This window comes from Urocitellus parryii, chromosome 1, assembly GCF_045843805.1.
Source record: "Urocitellus parryii isolate mUroPar1 chromosome 1, mUroPar1.hap1, whole genome shotgun sequence".
NCBI lineage: Eukaryota > Metazoa > Chordata > Mammalia > Rodentia > Sciuridae > Urocitellus > Urocitellus parryii.
The window spans coordinates 104,182,217-104,204,389 of NC_135531.1; positions in this window are offsets into that span (position 1 = coordinate 104,182,217).

The following is a 22,173-nucleotide window of genomic DNA, read 5'->3' on the forward strand; positions in this document are numbered from 1 at the left end:
GGACACAACACCTTTATTTTATTTTTATGTTGTGCTGAGGATCAAACCCAGGGCCTCACGCATGCTAGATGAGTACTCTACCTTTTAGCCATAACCCCAGCCCCCTATAGCATTTTTTAAAAGAAATATTTAACTTTATTATTTTGAATATAAAGTCATTCACAAACTTTTTAAAAAATATTTATTTTTTAGTTGTAGTTGGACATAATAGCTTTATTCTATTTATTTATGTGGTGCTGAGGATCAAACCCAGGGCCTCGCACGTGCTAGGCAAGTGCTCTACTGCTGAGCCACAACCGCAGCCCCACACAAACATTTTTTTAAAGTTACCAAAAAGCATACCAAAGTCTCCCCCCAAAATTATCTTTTCAACTGTGTCCCCAGAAATCCTCTTCCTTACTAGTTACCATGTTGTGTCTTTTTAACTACTATTGGTATCACTTTGTATAGCTGTATAATTGCTTATTTAACCAGTTCTTTATTGATGGATGTTTAAATTAATCTCTAGAATTTTCAAATATAAAACTGTCAAGAACACACTTGTCCTGGATGTGGGGTGGCACAGCCTGTGGTGGTACCAGATGCTCAGGAGGCTGAGGCAGGAGGATCACTTGAGTCCAGGAGTTTGGGGCCAGCCTGGGCAATGTAATGAGACCCCATTTCTTCAACCAAACAAAACAACAACAAAAATAACCCACTTCTGCTATCCCTTCCTCAAGATAAATTGCTTGAAATCAAAGGGAACATGCATTTAAAAAAATTTTTTTTTTTTTGGTATCAGGGATTGAACCCAGGGGCATTTTACCAGTGAGCCATGTCTCCAGCCCTTTTTATTTTTGAGAAAGGCCTTGCTCTTTTTGCTTAGGGCCTCATGAAATTGCTGAGGCTGGCCTCAGACTTGTGATCCTCTTGCCTCAGCCTCCCAAGTCACTGGGATTACAAGCGTAATCCATTGTTCCTGGCATTAAACTTTGATATATGTTGTTAAATTTTTCTCCTGAAAGTTTGTATCACTTCACTTCTATAAGCTGAGAAGCTAAGTACTGTTGGGAGCCATTCTCACACGTGATCGGGTGCCTCCCGTTGAGGGTCTGAGGCACTTTGGCAAATGTCGAAGTTTTTCCCGTCCCTCTCCTGATGAGAGAGCCCATCCGTGTGGGGGTGTGCCTGACCACTGACCCCGGGGACCCAATCGCTGACCCTGACCTTGGAGTGCAGCCCCCCCTCAACCTTCATTGGATGGAATTCTCCCCTGAATCTCTGGTTCCCTAATAAAAGGCTACTCCCCGGCGTGCTCGCTCTCTCTCTCCTGCTAGCCCTGAGTAATCCTTGCTGCCCTGCTGGGCGGCTAGAGGAGCAAACCAGAGAGGGGAGCCGTCTCGGACCTAGCAATAGAATTAAGGTAATTGAGTCTTGTGTTTTTATTTCGATCTCGTCTAACTAACTTTATGCCTAGAACCTCATTAATGAAACCACTGCGCAGGCCGCGTGGTAGATTTGGCGCCCACGAGGGGGGCATTCTAGATTAGTTAGATTGAGTGGGAGCGCGCTATAAAGATAAGGAAAAAAGATATAAGGATAAGGAAAAAGGAAATAAAGAAATAAAGGAAAAAGATAAAGATAAAGGAAGAAGTGACATTGGGTCACAAAAGTACCTGGAGTTATTGAAGGAAAGAGACGTTAAATTAATTAAAATGGGAAATTCAACTTCTACTGATAAGGAAATGTACCTGACTATTTTAGACAGTATAATTAATCAGAAAGGGAAACAGATTAAGAAAACTCAGTTATTACAATTTTTAAAGATTGTAGGTGAATATTGTCCTTGGTTTTGCGAACAGGAATCTCCAAATTTACTTACTTGGGAGAAATTAGGAAGGAAGTTACAGAGAGTTTGTATTTCTAATGAATTACCTGGAGGCATTGAAAATATACAGAAAACATGGACAGCTCTAGAAGTTTGTCTTTTTGAATATATGGGCCAGAGTTCGTGGCCCCCTGAGGACCTTTTAAAAGGCATTCAAGGAGCTATTAGATCTATTCAAATGGAGAATCAGCCTGAGGCTAAGTTAATTCCCTTTCCCTTAAGCCCTTTAAAAACAAAGGCACTAAGGGCCAAGCCAAAGGTTAGAAATGTGAACTTAAACTCGCAGCGCCATGCGGAGGATTCAAATGGCGCGGATGAGCCCGCCTTCTCGCTGCCATCATTCCCTCCTAGCGGGAGCCGAGCAACAATACGGGGAATTCCGGGGAAGGTCGCACAGTATGACGTCACTGGCGCCGACCAGAACAGTCCGAGATTTTTACCAGGACAGGGACAGAGATCACAGACAGCTTTCTTAGGACCTTCAAGGACAGTTGAATTAAATCCTGAAACGGGGCCAGAACAAATTCCTACTGGGATTTTCGGGCCGCTTCCTGATAATACTGTAGGTTTAATTTTGGGACGAAATAATTTGAAGGGAGCCATTGAGGTAATACCTGGTGTGATAGATTCAGGATTTAAAGAACAGCTATATGTTACTGTAAAAGCCAATTATCCCCTAAGACTCACCCCAAAGGATACTTTTGCCCAATTAATATTATTGCCTTGTGTCTCTGAAAGGCACCTGCCGGCAGATTCAGTTTCTAAGCAGCCGGACAGAGTATATTGGTCACAGTTAGTAAGACAAGAACGCCCTTTATTAAAACTTAGAATTAATAATAAAAATTTTCTAGGAATAATCGACACAGGAGCCGATATTTCGGTATTGTCTAGTCGGTTTTGGCCTAGAAACTGGCCTTTGCATGTAGCACCAGCTAACCTAGAGGGAATAGGACAGGTTTCACAGCCTGCTCAAAGTGCCAACTATCTCCATTGGGAAGATTCTGATGGGAACAGTGGAGTATTTAAGCCTTATGTGTTAGAGTCTTTACCAGCTAACCTATGGGGAAGAGATATTTTAACCAAAATGGGATTATTATTAGTTACTCCAAATTCTATAAGGTCAGTTGAGGAAGTTAATCAGAGGTATTTTCCTAGAGATGATAGGGAGACCTTTCAGGAAGAGTATTTGTTTACAAGCCAGTCTCCACGACAAAGATTAGTAAATGCTCCAAACCAAAATTTTTACTAGGGGCCCTGAGCACTTCCCCGATCCCTAAGACAGCTGAAAAAATCACGTGGCTCACAGAGGAGCCTATATGGATTTCTCAGTGGCCCATCTCAGGGGAAAAACTTAAAATAATTCATAGGTTAGTTGAGGAACAATTTCAGGCTGGTCATATTGAACCAACGCTTAGTCCTTGGAACACACCTATTTTTGTTATTAGAAAAAAGTCAGGAAATTGGAGATTACTACAGGATTTAAGGGCAATAAATCATGCAATTCAGCCTATGGGATCATTACAGCCAGGACTTCCCTCCCCCACAGCCATTCCCTTAGATTATAGCTTGATGGTAATAGATTTAAAAGACTGCTTTTTCTCTATAAGGTTGCATCCTGAAGATTGTGAAAGGTTTGCTTTCACTGTCCCAGCAATTAATTTTAAGGAACCTGTTAAGAGATATTGCTGGAAGGTTCTTCCTCAGGGAATGCGTAATAGTCCTACACTGTGTCAAAAGTACGTTGATCAGGCAATAGATCCCATAAGAAATAGCTTTCCTGATGCATATATTATTCATTTTATGGATGATATATTATTGGCTCATGCTAATCCAGAGACACTTTCAGAAATTTTTACTCAGTTAGACGCTTCACTTACAGCAATGGGTTTATGTATAGCTCCTCAAAAAATTCAAAAGGTGTCTCCTTTTCAATATTTAGGCCAGATAATTCAAGGACGTACAATCCGTCCTCAAAATCTTCAGATAAGAATTAAGGAGTTACGTACCCTTAATGATTTTCAAAAATTATTGGGAGATATTAATTGGCTAAGGCCATCCTTAAAACTAACTACTTCTGAGTTAAGTCCTTTATTTCAGATATTACAAGGAAATCCTTCTCCAACCTCTCCACGTCAGCTAACTTTGGAAGCTAAGGCAGCCTTAAAAAAGGTTGAAGTTGCAATTAAAAATGCACAGCTTACTAGAATAGATCCTAAAGAAATAGTGTATTTATTAATATTTCCAACTGAGCATACCCCAACAGGAGCCATATGGCAAAGATTAGGAGTTATTGAGTGGATTTATTTATCCCACTCTCCTCAAAAAACATTAATTCCTTTTCATGATTCTATAGCTCAATTAGTAATTAAAAGTAGAACTAGGATTTTACAATTAATTGGATCTGAGCCTAATATCATAATTATTCCATTTTCTGCTCAACAAACTAACTGGCTTTTTCAAACTTCTAACTATTGACAAATAGCTTTTGCTGATTTCCCTGGACAGATAGATAGCCATTATCCTCGTGATAAGATTGTACAATTTGCATCATTAACATCACTCATTTTTCCAAAAATTGTAAGAGCTCACCCAATAGAGGGAGCTTTATCAGTGTTCACAGATGGTTCTAACTCAGGTAAGGCAGGTTTTTTCAGTCATGTTCACACAGAGGTGATACAAACTTCTTATACTTCTGCCCAAAGAGCAGAGCTTCAAGCTCTGATCTGTGCCTTAGATTACTTTTCAAATGAGCCTATTAATATTTATTCTGACAGCTTATATGCAGTCGGAGTTACCAAAAATATTGAAACTTCAATGATTGGGTTTACTTCATCACAGGAGTTATTTAAATTATTTCATAATTTACAAAAGACAGTGCTAATGCGAAAGTACCCATGTTTCATAGGACACATTCGAGCCCATACTAATCTTCCTGGACCTCTAGTTTCAGGTAATGACAAAATTGATAAGTTAGTAGCTTTTTGTCAACAGATGTCTTCATATGACTGTGCACTAGCTTCCCATTCCTTGCACCATCAAAATGCTTCTAGCTTACGTAAAAAATTTAGTATTACCAGAGAACAAGCTCGTCAGATTGTAAGCCAATGCCCAAAGTGTGTTATTCACACTCCATCTCTGCCATCAGGGGTAAATCCCCGTGGATTAAAACCAAATCAGATATGGCAGATGGATGTAACTCATATTCCTCAATTTGGTAAGCAATGTTATGTGCGTGTCATAGTGGACACTTATTCTAGATTTATTTTTGCCACAGCACGTACTAAGGAAAATGCTCAACATGTAATTTCTCATTGCTTAGCAGCTTTTTCCGTTTTAGGGTGCCCTATGCAGATTAAAACAGATAATGCTCCAGCTTACGTAAGCTCTTCTTTTCAACAATTTTGCCAAGAGTTTCAAATTAATCATAAAACAGAAATTCCTTATAACCCCCAAGGTCAAGCCATTGTGGAACGAGCTCATTTATCTATTAAGCTTCAATTACAAAAATTAAAAGGGGGGAATAGGGTTGTCACTCCCCAAAATAGCCTTAATCATGCCTTGTTTGTTTTAAATTTTTTAAACTGTGATGCAAAAGGTCACACTGCTGCTGAGAGACAAATGTCTCCATCAATAACAAGCCCCTTAGGCAGAGTTCTGTGGAAAGACTTACAGACTGGTCAATGGAAGGGACCAGATCCGGTAATAATGTGGGGAAAAGGTATGCTTGTATCTTCCCAGAAGGCTTTTTCCGTCCTATTTGGGTGCCTGAACGTGCTATCAGACATGGAGGAGATAGAACCCAGATTCAAGCGACTGAGGATCGACCCAAAGGAGCCACTACCCAGAAGGAGGAGATTTCGGAAAAGGATGAAGAAAGACCAGATTGAACCAGTCGAAAAGCTGATTTCGTGGAAAGACGTAAAGAAACTAACAACCCAGGCTTCCCAAATACTTCGACGCCTAGGAAAGAACAGGACCCCAGTCTTGATGGTAGCGACAGTAATTGCCCTACTGGGCTGTCAGGTAAAAGGGAATCAAGTAGACACTTATTGGACATATTTCCCAGATCCACCCCTGGTACACCCAGCTGTGTGGACTGGAGAATCTATTCCAGTATTTACTAATGACTCATTCATGATGGGAGGATTTACAGATACTCATATTACTCCCAATCATGTGACTAGATTTAATTATTCTGGCTACAGTGCCCAATTACCTTTGTGTTGGTCACATGATAAACATGCTGGCTGTCTGAAAGTATCATTTGAAGAAAAGACAGCGATTGGTAAACCTAGATTGACAAATAATTCTATTTATGGGACTTAAAACCTAACACTAGATCAGTAATTAAAATGGGACTTTCCCATAACAAGCCAGTCATTTCTGCAAAACCTCCACAGATACCCCACTGTCCAAATAGTTCTATAATTGAGATCGGCACCTTTCCTAAATGGATGGATTCTGTAAATGCCTTTCCTGTACAACATAAGGTGTCTAAAGATAGTGGGTATATTTTAGACTGGTCTCCAAAGATTGATAAAAGACAATTACGAAGAAATTCTGCTATGACACCTGCAGGATTTGTCAGTAATATTTTGACTTATAGTGAAGGAGGTATTAAAAAAGATATTTGGCGCTTAATTGCTGCCTCAGAGTATTTACATTTTACAGATAAGCCTTTACCAAAATTTGTCGGCAAGAACTGTAAAGAGGGATCTTGCTATGGCTTAAGAGCTTGTGTCCAATCTCCTTATGTTTTAATTATTGGAAATGTAAAAGTTAAATGGATGGGTAACAGATATGTTATTGCTTGTAATAAGTGCAACCTAACCAATTGTATTACTAGGTATAATGGAGGAAAAGGAGTGCTGATACTTCATCAGCCCTCTTTTGTTTTATTACCTGCTAATATTTCAGAGCCATGGTATGCTGATGCTGGTTTACAAGTCTTGCAGCAAATTCATGCTCAGCTAACAAGACCTAAACGTGCTATTGGAGTCATAATTGTTGGTGTCTTAGCACTGGTCTCATTTATTGCCTCAACTGTCTCTGCGTCTCTGACGTTGTCTCAAAATATTCAGCATGCAAAATTTCTTAATAATTTAGCTCAAAATACTTCCAAGGCTCTGCGTAATCAAGTAAATATTGATGAAAGGATTGAAACTAAATTAAATGCCTTAGAGGCAACTGTTATAGACATAGGTAATGAACTTTCAGCCTTAAAATTTAAGGAAAGGCTTAAATGCCATGCTAATTATAAGTATGTATGTGTTACAGCTGCCAAGTACAATGCTTCTCTCTGGGATTGGGAGAAAGTTAAAAACCATTTATTAGGTATTTGGCAAAATAGTAATAATAGCTTGGATATTCTGGAACTTCATCACCATATCCAAGACATTCAAAATAATAGAGCTGATTTTTCAGATCCTTCTTCTTTGGCTAATCAAATATTAAAGGATTTAAATGGATTCAACCCTGGAAATATTCTTAAACACTCCGCTTGGTACATTATTGGATTATTCTCTTTGCTGTTAATTCTCTTTTGTATTGTAACTATAGGATGGCGAGTCTTCCAATCAAGAATCCAGAAACTCCAGAGAATAAACCGCCGCCTCATTTTTAAGACAAAAAAGGGGGAATATGTTGGGAGCCATTCTCACACGTGATCGGGTGCCTCCCGTTGAGGGTCTGAGGCACTTTGGCAAATGTCGAAGTTTTTCCCGTCCCTCTCCTGATGAGAGAGCCCATCCGTGTGGGGGTGTGCCTGACCACTGACCCCGGGGACCCAATCGCTGACCCTGACCTTGGAGTGCAGCCCCCCCTCAACCTTCATTGGATGGAATTCTCCCCTGAATCTCTGGTTCCCTAATAAAAGGCTACTCCCCGGCGTGCTCGCTCTCTCTCTCCTGCTAGCCCTGAGTAATCCTTGCTGCCCTGCTGGGCGGCTAGAGGAGCAAACCAGAGAGGGGAGCCGTCTCGGACCTAGCAATAGAATTAAGGTAATTGAGTCTTGTGTTTTTATTTCGATCTCGTCTAACTAACTTTATGCCTAGAACCTCATTAATGAAACCACTGCGCAGGCCGCGTGGTAGAAAGTACATCCTTGTTGCATCCCTTCTCTTCATGATTAGTGAAGTCAGACATCTTTCTGAATGTTTTGACCATTTACATCTCTTCTATTAATTGTCTCTCTGTGTTCTTTGAAGGCCAGGGCTTTTTGTTCTCAGGTAGTGTGTTCCCCAGCAGAGTCGGGATAGTGGTGGAGACTGGAGTATTGTGGGATGAGCTCCTGTTTGAATCAGCATTGTACTAAACAGAGACCTCTCTACCTGGCAGAGCGAAGGCTTTGTGGAGGGAGCGTGGCCAAAGGCAGCCCACACAGTTTCTTCAGGACAGATTTTTCCACAGAGAAATAAGAGAAGTCTTATTTCAGAAACTATAGTAGTTACTACTTCAAAACTCCTCTTGGATTATTTAATCAACACGTTTGTGATTCTACAAATAGTTTTTAGCTGTGTATTCTTTTTTTTTTTTAAGAGAAAGAGGAGAGAGAGAGAGAGAGAGAGAATTTTTTTAATATTTATTTTTTAGTTATTGGCGGACACAACATCTTTGTTTGTATGTGGTGCTGAGGATCGAACCCGGGCCGCACGCATGCCAGGTGAGTGCGCTACCGCTTGAGCCACATCCCCAACCCCTTAGCTGTGTATTCTTGAATAAAAATTAGAGCCTTATCTAGGGATTAGTTTTCTCATATATAAAATGGTATAATAATAGTGCTTTTAAAAACATATTGATTCCGGGGCTGGGGATATAGCTTAGTTGGTAGAGTGCTTGCCTTGCATGCACAAGGCCCTGGGTTAGATCCCCAGCACCAAAAAACAAAACAAAACAAAAAAACATATTGATTCTGGCGTGGTGGCACATGCCTGTAATTCCAGTGACTTGGGAGGCTGAGACAGGAGGATTACAAGTTTGAGGCCAGTCTCAGCAACTAAATGAGGCCCTGAGCAACTTAGACCCTGATTCAAAATAAAAAATAAGAAGGGCTGGGGATGTGGCTCAGTGGTAAAGTGCCTCTGGGTTCAATCCCTAGTACAAAAAAAAAAAAAAATTGTTGAAAACATATATCTTTGTTGGACTCCTACTCTGTAGCCAAGCTCTAGGATACAATCATAATGGTATTTAAACTAAGACTTGAAAGTAGAGTAGGGAAGCTGAAGCATGGAGTGGCATGTACCTGTAACCTCAGCTACCCCAGAGGCTAAGGCAGGAGGATCACAAGTTTGAAGCCAGCCTTGGAAATTTAGTGGGATCCTGTCTCAAAATAAAAATTAAGAAGGGCTGAGGTGGGCTGGGGTTGTGGCTCAGTGGTGAAGCACTTGCCTTGCATGCATGAGGCCCTGGGTTTGAGCCTCAGCACCACATAAAAATAAATAAATAAAAAATGAAAATATTGTGTCCATCTACGACTAAAAATATATATATTAAAAAAAAAGAAGGGCTGAGGATGTGGCTCACTGGTATAGTATCCCTGGGTTCAATACTCAGTAATGGAAAAATGAGTAAATATATGAAGTAGAAATTAGCTAAATTAAGACAGGAAGAATGGAAGAATGGTCTGAGTGTGGAGAATCGTACGTGCAAAGGTCCTGAGGTAAGAATGTGTTTGGAGAGTTCAAATAATTAAAACTTAGCTAGTATGACTAGTGTGCTGTGAGAAGGGGAGAGGGATGAGCGATCAGATTGGAGGAGCAGCAGAGCACTCCTGCAGTGTCTTGCCTCTTCTCTTTCTCACCCCACCCCACTCCATGCGCTGTCAGCATTGTGAGTCCAGGAGTGTGCTCACCACTCACAGCTTAGTCATTCCATCAGTGAAGGCTGTGAGCATTGTGTATGTGTCTAGGTTCTTGACACTTGGGATACATCGATGACCAAATCAGACAATGATTCCCACCCTCTTAAAGTTGACATTCTGGAAGAAAGAGCAGCTGCAGCATCTGAGTAACTTTCCCATTATGTTAGTAGGTGGTCAGTGCTAGGGAAGGAAGAAAAAGCCAGGCAGGTAAGGAAGGGAAAGGGGTGGGGCAGGTGGCAGAATTCAATGCAAAAGACGGGAGTCTGGAGGAGACGTTTGAGCAGAGGCCCGAGGGAGATGTGGAAGGGAGTGTTGCCAGCATCTAGGGGAAGATCTTTATGGGGCTCCTGGGCACATGCGCATGCCCAAAGGCGGAAGTGTGGGGGGCATATTTTGGGGGTGGTGGGAACGGGGTGGTGGGAGCCAGTGTGGCTGGAATTGAGTGGCACTGGAGGGGGTGGTCAGAGAGGCAATGTAATGATCAGAGGTCATGTGGCCCCACGGGGCATTGTAAAGACTTTGGTTTTGCTCTGCGCGGAGCTGTTGAGGGTTTTGAGCAGAGGAGGGAGGTCTGACTTGTTTTAATAGGTTCACTGTGGATGCTCTGTGCGGAGCCCACTCAGCCTCGGGAGGGGTGAGGGGCAGAAATAGAAACAGGATCAGAGTTAAGAGGCTTTTGCAGTAAACCAAGTGAAATGTATTGATAGCTGAGACCAGGGGGGCCTCAGTGGAGGCAGAGAGAAGTGGTTCAAATCTGGCTGTACTTTGAAAGTAGATCCAACAGGATTTCCTGCAGATGAGACGAGACGTGGGCTGGAGGAAGAGCGCCGAGAGCCAACTCCCGCAGTCAGGGCTGGGGTACCCGAAGGGTGAAGCTGCAGCCGCTGGGCTGGGAGGCCGAGGGGGGTGAGGGCTCGGAGGGGAGACTCGAGTTGGTCTTAGGCCTGAGTTTGGGGTGTTATTACACACCAACTGGACATGTCCAGGAGGTTGTCAGGTTGGATGAACCTGGAATTGAGGAGTAGGCCTGGGCTGGTGTGTAAATCTGGGGTCTTGGGCATAGGGGTGATATTTCAAATCGGGGACTGTGACCACTGAGGGCCGTGGTGTAGGTGGAAAAGAGCTCTAAGGATGGAGTGTCGAGAGCGTGGGGGGGGGGTCGGTGGTGGAGTGCTTGCCTTACGTGCACGGAGCCCTGGGGTCCTTGCACACGTGCATATGCACACGATGGAATAAGGAGGAAACAGCGAGTGAGAAGTGAGGGTGAGATTGGGGACTCCACGAAGGTGTTTCAGGAAGTCACATGAAGACACAGTCGGGAAGGGAAGTGGGCAGCTGGGCGCCGAGAATGACCACCAGGGACCATGATACGAGCAGGTTTCATGGGGTGGGGGAGCTGGAGGAATGGCAAAAGCTTGAAGTAAGTATATTTAAGAGAGAGGGAGGTGTAGATAGCTTTTGAGTTTGTTGCAAAGGGGCAGATGGAGAATGGGGAAATTTCTTTCTTTTCTTTTCTTCCTTCCTTCCTTCCTTCCTTCCTTCCTTCCTTCCTTCCTTCCTTCCTTCCTTCCTTCCTTCCTTCCTTCCTTCCTTTCTTACCAGAGATTGGGTGCTAAACCTCTGAGCCACATCCCCAGCCCTTTTCATATTTTAGTTAGAGACAGGGTCTTGCTCACTTGCTTAGGGCCTCACTAAGTTGCTGAGGCTGGCTTTGAACTTGCAATCCTCTTGCCTCAGCCTCCCAAACCACTGGGACTATAGGCATGCGCCACTGTACCCAGCAGAAATTTCATTTTTAAAGATTCTGTTCTTAGCAGATGTCTGTTTCGGGGTGGGATGGTCCAGTAGAGAGTAGAAAGCTGGAGTGGAGACATGACCTTGCTTAGGTGAGAAGTGAGGGGCTCTAGGGCTCAGGTGAGAGGGTAGGCTTTGGTAGGAGAGAGAATGTGTCCTCAGTGCCATCAGCAGGAAGGTGGGAGGGTGGGCATGTGGCAGGAGGGCTTTGGGAGACTCTCTACAGGGAAGTGGCAGCAGCCAGCTCTAAGTTGAACGTGCTGGGTGAGAGAAGGCTTGACACCAAGGCTGGAGAAATCGAATGGAGTCCCTGAGCGTCCTAGGGTCGGTCCTCTCGAGGTTAGTGTGTGGTGCTTTCTCCAGCCGGCATGGCTTCCCAGATGCAGGCACAGAGTGGGATTTAACCAGGGTTGTGATTTTGCCAAGAGAGGACAGCTTAAGAGAGGGCCAGGGGAGCGGAGGGTGAAAGGAAGTATGATGTGTCCACGTGTGGCGTTGAGGTGGATAGCTGGAGTAGTCAAGTGTCCACACTGGCAGGGACAGTGTGTACAGGGTGGAACGAGGGACTAGGGGTCCCAATGTAGTCAGGGATGACTGAAGTCAACATGCCAGCTGGTGTCTTCAAGCTGATGATCAAGGACTAGGGGGCATCATGGAGATGATGGTTTAGGGAGGAGTCCCAGGTATTGGTCACATCCATGGGGACAAGTGGCAGAGATGGTCAGGAAGTCAAGATGTTTAGATAAAAATATGTCGAGAGACTGGAGGCTGGAGTAGTAGAAGCATCATCCATGTGACCATTGAAATGCCAAGAATTGAGACTCCGATTGACTGAGGGTGACCATGAATCCAGGGCAGAGCATCCAAAGACGGCAGGGTGGACACAGGGGCTGGGAGACCCTGTGCGAAGGTGGGCTGATGTTGGGTGCCTCTCAGGATGTGATGTGGAATTAAAGCTGGGTCTTTTGGGGAGGAAGGCATGAGAATAGCCTGGATGTGGCAGTGAGAAGCAGGAGTGCTCCCTGTCTTCTGCCCCCTCCTTCTCTCACTCCATAGGTTGTGGAAGGACGAAGGAGAGCCCTTAAGAGGCCTGTGAGGGGCAGCAACCCCAGGGGAGAGCTGCATTTCCTAAGACAAAATGGGACTATGCAGAGAAAAGACTAGGGAACGAGGAGGTTCTGCTGCAGACCTTCTAGAATTCCTGAGGGCAGCAGAAGGCCTTGAGGAGGCGTGTAAGGAAAGGACTGAGGACAGGGACTAGAGGACCGTGGACAAGGCATGCCTGCGTGTATGTGGGTAGATAAAACCAAAATATGACTAGGACACGAGTGACTGACACTCAATTGTTCAGTGGTGATAATGGTGATAATGGTGGGGAAGTCAGGGTGGGCATCCCAGGCAGCTGCCCTGCAGACCGAGAATGCCTGCTCCTGCCGAAGGGACCGCTAGATGGCGCCGGATCCTCGCTGCTCAGGGAAAGCCTTGGCTGTTGCCCACATTCTTGTAGTTTCTGAGTCCAGAAGTTGGTGTGTGTGTGTTTGTGTGTTTATCTGCACTTCAGACAAGACATTCTCCCTAGGACAGGGCTGTGATGCGACCAGGACTTGGTGTGCACACTTCCTTTGTGCCTCAGCACACTGCAGGGGCTTGGATGATTATCCTTGTTTTACAGAGCAGGAGAAGAGAAGGTGACGCCCAGTCATTCAGGGGTTCAGGGAAAGATTGTGTCCAGCCTCTGGAGTGCCCCAGGCTGACTTGTGAGGGCCTCCTCTGAGTTCCCTCATATGGAAAAACTGGACCCACTGGCTTGGCACCACAGGGATAGATCCTGGGTCAGCAGACTGATTGGTGCCTCGTATGTGCAGGTACTGGTGAGTGATGAAGCCGTGAATGAAGGCCAGGCACAGGGCTTGTAACCCCAGCCACTTAGGAGGCTGAGGCAGGAGGATCACAATTTCAAATTGAGCCTGGGCAACTTAGCGAGACCCTGTTTCAAAATAAAAAGTAAAAAGGGCTAGGGATGTAGTTCAGTGGTAGAACACTCCTGGATTCAATCTTCAGCACCAAAGAAGGAAAAACAAAACAAGACCAAAAAACCAAAAACAGCACTGGATAAGGTAAGACTTGGGTCCTCTAATGTGGAAACAGGTAGACATTACACAAGTAGACCAGCAATAACTTCATCATTGTCAGTGTGTGAAGGAAAAGGACTGACCTGCGTGGATTACAGGACTGGGTTCACTCTTAGAGGGCAAAAGCTGCCAAGGCCAGGAAGCTCCAAGGAACTGCAAGGAGGCAGGGATAACAGGGGAGGGTAATGCTGCGAGGTCACCCAGGAGGGCAGAGGGCCAGTGGAGTATATTCTCCATGTCACAGAAAGCCAGTGAAGAGCTTTAAATGGGGAGCAGAATGTTCTAATTAGTGTCTTTTAAAGTCTACTCTGGCCAGGTGTGGTGGCACATGCCTGTAATCCCAGTGACCTGGGTGACTGAGGCAGGAGGATAGTAGCACATTAGAGGCCAGCCTAGGCAACTTAATAAGACCTTGTCTCAAAGTAATATTGGCTGGGGCTGTAGCTCAGTGGTGGTGAAGTGCCTCTGGGTTCAGTCCTAGTACTGCAACAACAACAACAACAACAACAACAAAAAAAAAAAAAGTAAAGAAAGAAAGAAAAATCAACTCTGGTTTTGTTTGGAGGGTCAGTGGGAGGGGAACAGGAGTGGGGAAGATGGTTATGTAAGTGATGGACAAGGGGGAGGTAGACCACGGTCGCAGCTATGAAGATGAAGAAATGCAGATGATGGAGAGATTTTGGAAGCAGAATCTGTAGCATTTTCAGATGAATTAGAACAGGGGTGAGGATGATTCTGGGTTCAGGCTTGAGACCCCTACCAAGAAGGGGAAGCTGGGGGATGTTATGCTTGCGTGGAAGATGGCAGTTAACAGGTAATCAGGCCCTATTATATTTGGAATCACTTGTGTGATGTCCTCGTAAAGGTGGCACAAGCAGTTGGAACTCATTGGAAAGACCAGGGCTTCTGACGTGACTCCAGGAGCCAAGAGACTGGATGAGGTCACTGCAAGCACCCGCCCCACAAGTCTGAGCAGCTTGGCAGGTGGAGGTGGTGAGGGCCCCATCTCTGAGGTGTGCAGGAGAGGCTGGTTGGTGTCAGCCATGGCTTTGAGAGGAGGCCTCTTTGAGGGAAGATAATATGATATAGAACCTGAGGATACCAGAGACCAAGGCCAGGGTGACCCTGGGGCAGTGAGGAGGAGCTGGCTTTGCTGACTCGTCTCTTTGGTTAGATCCTCCTTTCCCAGGGGCGCCCTCCCCCTACTGCCATCTGGTAGGGTCCAGAGGCTCACGGTCCCTGGGGTAGAGTGGGGGTGGGGGGCAGCCTTGGGAGTGGGGGCAGGGCTCCTGAGTTTCAACCACTTGGTGTAGGGTTCCTCTTTTTGTCACCTTCCTTATGACTTTCTGGGCTGCCAGCCCCACCTGCCAACTGCAGTTCCTCGTGTTTCCTTCTGAGGAGGGCCAGGCCCAGGGAGCAGTGGCCTGTTGGTCCCACCTGGAAAGGCATTGAATCAGGTGACACAGCGTGCTTGGGGTGAGGGGTAATTGGAGGGGCTACCAAGCTTAATTGGTGGTTAGGAAGCCCTGGAACCTGTGTGAGAGGCCCCCGGCCTTTCATGTTTGCAGCCTCTCGCCAGCCTGGATGAAAGGGCCAGGTATTAATAGTAATTATTAGTTTCACTAGTAAAGTAAGGAAATGGGATCATCACCAAGCTCAGCTTGTTGTCCCGACTCTGTCTACTTCTCTCCTTCCAGTTGGCTCTTTTCTCTTTCCTTCTTTTGCCCTGGGCCTTGCCACTGTGGTCTGTCCTTCAGGGCCTTGGGATCTGCTTTCCTCTCTTGGTGCCGTCCACCGGCTGTCTGTATTGGCATGCCCTGGGTGCCAGACTGTTTGGAGAACACCCTGTGTTAGTCTAGGGTGCAGGGTGAGAGAGGGGAGATGTAGTGGCAGGAGGGTGTGTGTTCTGGTATGTGTCCACTCATTCATTCATTCACTTATTCACTCTTTTACGAAGTTATTGAACTCATTCTGTGCACCAAGCCCTGGGTTGGGCACTAGGGATTCAGTGACATGCGTCCTGTCCCCATAAGTCGACATTCTAGCAGGGAAGATGGACAATACATAGTAACCTGACAGACATGAAAGGTCACAGGGTGTTGTCCATATTATGAAGGGTGTAAATACAGTTCTGATGAAAGCTATGTGGATGGCTACTTTTGACTGGGGGACCAGGCAGGTAATATTCAGGCGGATTCCTAAATGATGAGAAGAACCCAGTTTTGAGGGAGATTGGGAAAAGAGTTCTTGACAAGAAGAACAGCCCTTGCAAAAAAACCCCAGGTGGGAAAGGGCTTAGCATGTCTGTAAAAGAGGATGAAGTAGCAGGTGGGGGCACTGGAGGGAGGAGGAGGAGACAGGTGGGGATGGAGCTGGTGGCATGGCTTGCAAGCTGTACAGTTGCATGGGTCCCCATGCTCTTTTGTCACTGTCCTGAAATTCTTAATTTTTGAACAAGGGCTTCTGCATTTTCATTTTGCACTGCACCTTGCAAATTATATAGCTGGCTGGTCCTGGTTGGGGAGGTTGGCAAAATATTTAGTGGGTTTCTGTGTGTAGAAATACGAGGGCCGTTTGGTTGGTGTCGGTGAGTAAATGAGTTAGTGGCGAGTGACTCTGCCTACGTGGGGAGCTCGTCTGTGAGGTCATCAGAGGGTTACATTTGCCTAGATCAGGGGCTACTGCTATGTGGAGAGTGTTCACTCACAGATGTGGCCCCACACCCTGCAGTGCCTGATACATTGTCCACAGCATGCTGCTTGCAAGCTTCCCAGGAACTTTGAGCTATTGGGTGGGGCCACACTTGTCCTGAGTCCTGCTTTGGGAAACAGTGACTCCTCTGCGCCAGGTTGGGGGTTGCCCTGTCTTCCCTATGAGGCCTGAGACTTTGGAGCCAGACAGATGTGAGTTCATATTTGACTTTGACACTCTGACTAGTAGATGTGACTAAGTGGACTTTGTGCATGTGACTTGTTTCTTTGAGCCTCAGTTTGCTCATCTGTGAAATGGGACTCACAACTTAACAATTGTTGAGAGGATTAAATCAGGTAATGAAAGGAAAACTCTTGGCTGAGTTAGAGCTATTTGCAACAGTAACTATTTGCAGCAGTAGTAATTATTATAATTATTCTATAGTCTCTGAAGCTTGGGGAGACATTGGCTTCTGCTCTTAAATGTCTGCATAGTCACGAGCATTATGATGCTTGTGGATCTTGGTTTTCACTTCTGTTAGATTTGAATTTTGGCAGTCTAACCCATCTCTAACCTGGATGGTCAGGAGGATCCAACATGGTCACGATGGAGAGTCTTTGTTAGTTGTGCACGTGTGAGTTGCTTGCACACTCCCAATCCCTATCTTTCCCATCTAGGGTAGATTTCCTCCAAATCTGCTCACTCAGAAAGAAAAGCATCCTCCATTCCTTGGCTATATAGAGAACCCAGTCTCTGGATTCCCAGCCTTAACTTGTTGCTCTCATTTTGGAAAGTGTGTTTGGGAGTGAACCTCAAGTTCAAGGTCCATGGTCGGGTAAGAAGGAGGAAGATCCAGAAATCAGGGCAGGGAGTGGGAGGATGGGCTGAGGGAGGGCAAAGATGCTGGAGCCAAAATTCCTGGTGGCCTTGTTTCCTGCCTTGCTTTGGAGCAGGAAGCAGCTGGAAAGCTGCAGAGAATTAGTCTCTGAAACAGGGCCCACTCATCTCCCACATGCGCTCTCCAGTGGCTGATTTGCAGGAGCCTCCAAAACTCTTGGAAACCTGAGGATCACCATCTCAAGGAGGGGAGCCTCGTCCCCCACAGTAGTCCTTTCTTGAGAAACCTGAAAGAGGAGGCTAAAAGGACCCTCAGTGCCATTCAGAGTGGAGAACATGAGCTCTGGGGTCAGCCGTTTAGTTCCAAGTGTAGGCTCAGCTCTAATGAGACCCTGGGACTACTTAGCCTCTCTGCGTCTCAATTTCCTCACCTGGAATATGGGGATAATAATCATGCCTTATCATAGCGCTGCTGGGAGAACTGAGTGCTCTCAAGTTATTAGCATGTCTGACAACGTAGTGGATGCTTTAAGAGGGTTCAATATTGTCATATTGTTTTCAAAACCAATCTGTCAGATCTCCTGATTGACTAGTTCAGTGCCTTCCCCTATATTTTGTTGCATTTTTGGCTGGCAGCATTCATTCATTCATTCATTTTTTATTCAATAAATATTTATGGGGCATATAGCAGCAAAGAGTAGCAGATGAAACCAGACGGTTTCCCAGAGGCCATGTGAGTGAGAACAAGCACCTATGGGCTTGGCCACATGCACTCAGATCCTTACTTCCCTGGTTGTCAATGGGCATGTGCAGTTAACAGGAGGGAGTCCAGGTGGAACCCAGACCCAAGATCACATGCCTCCCATGTCTGGGTACTAGAATCCAGGCTCACTTCACTCCAGTGTTTGCACTTTTCCAAATCTAGATTCCAGGTCCACATTCCTGCTGGACCCCCATCTTCCTCCCCCAACTCTGCTTTGGCAGAACCAGATCCCTAGAGGCCCAAGTTGCACTGTTTTCATTGCCTTCTGCAGCAGGATCTTTGTCATTTCCTCTTTGGTTCTGACCATGAGGAACAACCTTGGGGCTTTCCTCAGAGGGGAAACCCAGCCTGGAAGCAGCCCATGGAAAATGTGGCTGTGAATGACTCCTGATGTTTGTCTCAGCTACAGGGCACCTGGATGTCTCAGGGCAGAGAGTGGTGAAGGTTTCCTTGATGGGTGCTGAGCCAGTGACTCCCAGAAGCCTAACCTCCTGGCTCTATAGACTGAGTCAAGTCATAGCTCTGCCCTCAAAGCTCCAGTGCTGGCTGGCCCTTTGTGTGGTATTAAGGCAGGGAGTTATGTGCTCAAGGGGAGCCTGGGGCAAGGCTCTGTAATCAGGACATTTCTGGGCCTGGCATGAGTATTCTGCTATGATCCGAATATTTGTATGTCACCAGCCAAGGGAGCCTGGCACCATGGCACAGTCCTGTAATCTCAGCAGTTCAGGAGGCCGAGGCAGGAAGATCACAAGTTCAAAACCAGCTTCGGCAACTTAGTGAGGTCCTGAGCAATTTAGTGAGACCCTGTCTCAAAATAAAAAATCAAAAGGTCTGGGGATATGGCTCAGTGGTTCAATCCCTGGTACCAAAAAAAAAAAAAAAAAAGTAGGCCAAGGGAACTCATTTGCCCCTTCTACCAGGAGGACATAGCAGTAAAGCACCTTCTAGGAAACAGTGGCCTTCATCAGATACAGAATCTGCTGGAGCCTTGATTGGACTTCTGACCTCTAGAATTGTGAAAAACAAATTTCTGTGCTTTAGCCATCCATTCTATGATATTTTGTTATGGCAACCCAAATGCACTAAGATATATCCCAAAGTCAAGAAGGCAGCCGCCCGGATGCAAACCCTTCCTGTGGCCTCCTTGACATTTTGCTCCTTGTTTTTTCCCACAGATGGAGATGGGAAAGAGAACTGGGAAGCAGGAAAAGGAGACTTCTGGCTAACCAGAAGTTCTTTTTGGCAGAGTGTGACACTCACCTTGGTCCTAACTTGAGAAAGCCCTTCTGCTCTTGGCTCTCAGTTTCCCCCTCTGCACTATGAAGGCGGATATGATACTCAGAGAGGCCTTTTGGCTCTCTAACCCCTGACTGAGGGCCTCTCACTTTTGCCCTCCCAGGCCTCTAGGCTCTAGCCTTGGGGGATTCTATCTGAGGTTTCAATTTCCCATGTCCATCTGTTGTAGCACCCCCACCCCATGTTGTCCAGAGTGGCTAGAAACTAGAGGGATGCAGGGCCACACCCCCTCCCCAGGAAGACTCAAAGGCGGGAGTCTCACTTCCAGGCTAGTGCACATGGATGGAGAGATGAGCTGGAGGGATGGTGGGGGAGGCAGCTCCACATGGAGAGTCATGCCTACCCCCTCTCCCACAGGCTGACCAGGTGGTGGGGGCAGCCAAGGGGAGGGCTTCCCCATGGGCTCTGCATGGATACAGATTTGTTTCCATACAAAAGACATGTGGGGAAAAGCCTTCTCCACAGCAGACTTAGGGCTCATAAGACATTTTAATCTGGTGGAATCCCAGTTGTAGCATTAAAAAAACCGTAGTATGTGCAGAATTCTAGAATCCAGAGGCCTAACATCCTGAAATGTTAGAAAAGTGAGTCATAGGATTTTTGGTTGTTAAATCATGCTCTCCAATACTGTGGCCACTAGCCATGTGTGGTTTTGGAGTACTTAGAATGGGACTAGTTTGAATTGAGGTGTGCTAATGTACATTTTAAACACGCAGTAGATTTTTTTACTTTGTGGTGATTTAAATATTTCTTTATTTTATTTATTTTTTTTACACAGTAGATTTTGAACACTTAGTATGGAAGAAAGAATATAAGACATCTTATTGATGATTTCTTCATATTGATGAAGGAACTGCCCTGGTGGCAGCTTTCCTGACCTTGAGTTCTGGAGGTCTGGACTCAGCCATCTGGTCCTGCTCTTGGGGACCTTGAAGCCTCTTGCTGAAAACAGTCACCTAGAAACCACCAGTGCATGGGAGTATTTTTCCCTTGTCTGCTAGTTGGTGCATCAGAATGAACTCAGAAATATGGGAAATTAACTCATTTCCATTAGTTTGCAATAACCATTATCTTCTCTGTGTGAGGAGTTTGAAGATCTTTTTCATTCTCTTTCCCATTTATCTTGGGCAAGTTAAACCCTCCAGGGACTTGTAAGAACTCTGAAGATCTGTGTTTAGCCCCAGGTTGGCTCTGTTGCATACTGAAGGGATCTCCTGCAGGTTAGCCAAACCTTCATTTTTTTAATTCTGAAAAATAGGGGTGAAAAATCTCCACCATGTCTACCTTTCAGGACTGCTGTGGGGTCCCCAGGAACTGGTGCACAGAATGGGAAAACGCTATGTAAAAACCAGAAAAAGTGCTACATGTGAATCTGAGGACCATTTTTTCCCTGGTGGCAGCTCCTGGGAGTGAGAGTTGGTCTGGGGAAGACCTGACATGCATGCTTAGGCTCTGCCTGATACAGGGCACCTGGCCCTCAAGATGGGACTGCTTTGGGAACCAGCTGGCACACTCTTCAAATAGTAGCATGTTGCTGAAAGTGGTGTATAACATTGAGGGGATGCCTCAGGAGTGAGGAAAGGAGACATGAAACCCAGTGGTCTTAGATGATTGAGGGGTTTATGAACTCTGGGCACTTCGGCATAAGTAGTGAAAAAGACTTAGTCTTTAGTTGAATGGCCCTAGACTTGAAGCCTCTTCTGCCATACCTGTCTGTGTGACCGTGGGGAAGTTACTTCATATCTCTGAGCTTCATGCTTTCTGGGTGGCCAGAAGTAGTAATACAAGAGAAAGGGTGGCATGCATGAGTAATTAATTTGCTGTTAATTGCCCCCATCCCCTATCTCAGACACACTTTGCTTACCAGAAGGTTTTACATCTGTTGTCCATCTGAAGCACGGATAACTTGCCCATTTTACAGATTGCCTCCCTTTATTGTTTAATGGAGGCTGGTAGATATAACTCAGTTGGTAGAGTACTTGCCTTGCATGTACAAAGCTCTGGATTTGATCCCCAGCACCAAAAAAAAAAAAAAAAAAAAAATGTTTAATGTATATCAAGCTGTATCTGTAAGCAAAAAGTCCTTGTCCCTAAAGAGCTCACTGTGTGTGTGTGTGTGTGTGTGTGTGTGTGTGAGAGAGAGAGAGAGAGAGAGAGAGAGAGAGAGAGAGAGAGAGAGAGAGAGAGGAAACTGTTACACCATGTGGTCAATGCTGTAATTATGGTGACCATGTTCTCCAAACCACAAATCAGGTCACATGGTATGATAGAGACTATTTTCTGCCTCCACTGAAGTCCAAACATGAAATCACATGTAGTTATATATTCATTGAGAACCACTTTTTTTTTTCCCCCAAAGAAGCAAATGACATGAAATCTGGATTATCCTTAACAAGTTCCACTGTATTCCCAGAAAATCACCAGAGTTGTGACTACCCATATAGACCTCTGCAAGCAAGGTCTCCTGGGGAGGTACTGCTTAAGTGAGGCTTTGAAGACTGAATAGGAGGTCTGCAAACAGAGAAGGAAGAGATGCTCTGAATGAACTTGGGATAGGATCTATTCTCCCTGCTTTAAAGACAGCCCTGCTGGGCTGGGCGCAGTGGTGCATGCCTATAATTCCAGCAACTTTGGGGACTGAGGCAGGAGGATAGTAAGTTAGAGGTCAGCCTCAGCAATTTAGCAAGACCCTCAGTGAGACCCTATTCTTTAAAAAAAGGATCAGGAATGTAGCTCAGTGGTAAAGTGTCCCTGGTTCAATCCTCAGTACTAAAAAAGAAAAAGAAGAGACAGACTTGCTGGTAACTGGTGATGCTGGCAAAGAAGATAATAATGTTTTGGTTTTTCTTTTCCACTTTATTTTTATTGTTCCAAAGACTACCCTAGCCTCCCAGGCAGGGAAATGTTATAAACCATTAAAATAATATTGTTGTAT